We start from the raw sequence: 3,390 nt of genomic DNA, 5'->3' as shown, positions 1-3,390 counted from the left end.
ATGGGTCCCATGGTTTCCCAAATTTTCCATAACTAGTATATGTCTGAGTCAAGCAGAATAGGTCAGATAAGTTGATGTTAGGAAAATGAACACTAAGATATGTATTCAATTTTTTTTCTTTCATGTGATTGTTTCTAACACATTTATAAGATTATTTCTTTGTTCCTTTTATGTCCCTCCCCCACGGTATAACTCCTGCTTTCACTGTATTTGATGTCGGTACAATTTGTGGAGGGGAAGGGAAAATACAAATCATTTAAATAGTGATACAGGTGGACCCATTGCAACAATGAGATGTATAAGTCGTTATGTCGAAAACGAACTTTAAAACTTTGGTGAAGGAGAGGAGTTTTGGGTGGGGGGGCAGGGGGGAGGATGGGAAGGGATGGAAAGGGGAAACAAAGGAGGAGTCTAAAATGCTTGATAAGACATGTACTCATTATCTTGCCCATGTAATTGTAACTCCTCTGTACAGTATTTTCCCAATAAAAACGCATAAAAAATTATAAACATTTTTTAACTGTGGATAAATTTAGGCTGAGGAATCTAGGTACAATAATACTCATTGAGATAAGCCTCATCAGTCATGAGACCCTGATATCAAAATATTAACCAATGCTTACTTGTGTCATGCTTATGAGATTTTGTATATTATAAACAGTAATTAGAATTTTTGGAAATCAACATCATTTCATGGGTTATGAACTGAAGTGAAACATTTTACTCAGAACAAAATTTAAGGAGGCATCCAAAATTAGTTAACAAGATATATATCATGTAACACAATGTTTCAAAAATGCAAGCTAAAGGAAGTAATTCATAGAAAAAAATCAATATTTACAATAAATACAGAATCAGTGTGACTGATTTTTCTTTTACCCCAGTTGCAATATGGCTTACATGATAATTTTTCTGGTGATATGTTTAGTTAGGTCTTGATATTGAATTGGAGTAGTTATGTTCTTTCATATATTCATTTGTCAGATCAAAGAGGAAATGAATTCCATGCCAGAGTCAACATCCATAATAATGTTACAGATGTCTCCTGCTACTTTGCCAAAGTTTCAAATCAGCTCGAGTAACTTGGGTATTTTTTTGGATTTAAAAAATAGATATGAAATTTTGTCAGTACTAGAAAGATTTTGACCACCATTTATTAAACTATTTTTTTCCAGAAACTACTTCTCTCTTTTCATGAGATTTTTAATTTCATTTATATCATTTATTGATGTTTTCGTTTAGGTAAGCCACATTCAGTCTTCTACAATGTGTGATTAGGAGTAGTTTAAAGTTATGTACACTGCTCAGATTCTATTATTTGCATATTTTTCTTGTTATATCAGTAGGGATTAGTTCTCAATATAGATACTATTGGATTTATTCATTGCATTTCTGAATTTTTTAAGTATGTCATGATTTTGTTATTTTATTCTTTTAAATATGTGCAGATCTCACTCTGCATACAGCCTCATTTATTTTAACAATTTGATCAATTCAAGGGATTTGCTATATTAGGTTCATCTAGATGAATTTAATTACAAATTAACATTACTCTATTTCTGAGACACAGTTATCTTTATGGCTCTACTCCAAGTTAACATGTATTTGAGGTTTCTGTGCTTAAAAAAAAAAAGCTGGGCAAGACATGTTTTTGTTTCTGGGGAAGTTCTACATTGTTGGTTGTTTTTCCAGTTGTGGTGACTTCAACATATGTGTGCATTTTATTTCAATTGGTTTGTGTATATATTTTGTTTCATATAACAGAAGGTACAAAAAGAATCAGTGATTTAGAACTTTTCCAAATAGAATTCTAAGAGACACATGAAATTTTGTGACAACTGGGAATGGGCAGATCTTCATAGTGGAGCGGGTAGCAGTATAACAGACACATTGTTTGACATGATTTTAATTTTTCCTCCTCTTGCCTTACTATTTCCAATGTTATTACTTCAAAGTCTTTAGTGGAAAGAAAATAATTTTGTCTGTATGAACTCAGAATTTTTGGTTCAATTGGGAAACACTACACATTCATTTTAACTCGAAAATCTTTCCTTTGTTTAAAATCACACATGTGAATTTATACTGCTAAAGTAGCACCTAATAATTTATATGAAATTGTCCAAACTATTTTCAATTCACACTATATATAATATAGAGTATAATAAAAATAGTGTGTAATATAGTATGTAATAATTGACTTTGGGGAAAGTCAATTACAGTGGATTTTTGAGAGATACTGAGTAATAGTAAAACTGATATTTGATTCTAATAAAAAATACCCAGTTACATCTAAAAATAACTCATAATTATAAACTAATGCTGAAAAAGTAATATTGTTTATTAGAAAAAGCCAGAAGTTTCAATAAGCTTGCTTTTTAAAAATTTTCTTGAATCTGGGGTTTGGTGGTTCATGCCTGTAATCCTATCTACCCAAAAGTCTGAAATCTGAGGATTGTGGTTCAAAGCCAGCCTGGGCAGAAAAGTTTGTGAGACTCTTATCTCCAATATATCTCTTGAAAACTAGAAACTTCACTGTGGCTCAAGTGGTACAGTGCTATCCTTGAGCTGAATTGCTGAGGGACGGTGCCCAGGCCTGGAGTAAAAGGCACACGACAGACAAAAAAAATTGACATGGATTTTTACTTTATTATTTTAAGATTTTTTTTATTGTGAAAATACATACAGAGAGTTTACAATTACATGAACAAAGTAATGAGTACATTACTTATCAAGCATTGTTGTCTCCATAATTGTTTCCCCTTCCCATCCCTTCCCATATCCCCTTCTGTCTCCCTCACCCTGCACCAAAGTTGTAAAGTTCGTTTTTCGACATAGCATCTTGTACATATCATTGTTGCAATGGGTCCAGCTGTATCCCAATTTGTTTTTCCGTTAACCTCCCCAAGTTATACCAACATCAAATAGAGTGAAAACAAAGGTTATACTGTGGGGGAGGGATATGCGAAGCAACAAAGAAATAATCTTATAAATACGCTAGAAAAAATAGCAAGAAAGAAATACCATTTGAGTCCTTATCTTTTTGTTCATTTCACCTAACATAAACTTCTCAGTTTCTGTTTGTCTCAGACATATACTACTTATTGCAAATAAGGGAAAGCATGGAGCCTATGTTTCTTTGGGCCTGGATTACTTCACTTAATATAATTTTTTCCAAGACTTTCCATTTCCTAACAAATGGGGCAATGTCATTCTTTCTGATGGAGGCATAGAATTCCATTGTGTACATATACCACATTTTCTTGATCCATTCATCTACTGAGGGGCATCTAGGTTGGTTTCATATCTTAGCTATGGTAAATAATGCTGCAATAAACATAGTTGTGCTGGTAGCTTTAGTATGGTCTTGTTTGTGATGATTTTGATAAATGC

This window comes from Dipodomys spectabilis, unplaced genomic scaffold (assembly GCF_019054845.1).
Source record: "Dipodomys spectabilis isolate Male_0828 unplaced genomic scaffold, ASM1905484v1 ptg000110l, whole genome shotgun sequence".
Classification (NCBI taxonomy): Eukaryota; Metazoa; Chordata; class Mammalia; order Rodentia; family Heteromyidae; genus Dipodomys; species Dipodomys spectabilis.
The sequence above is the reverse complement of the archived record's forward strand: the minus strand, read 5'-3'. Positions refer to the sequence as shown.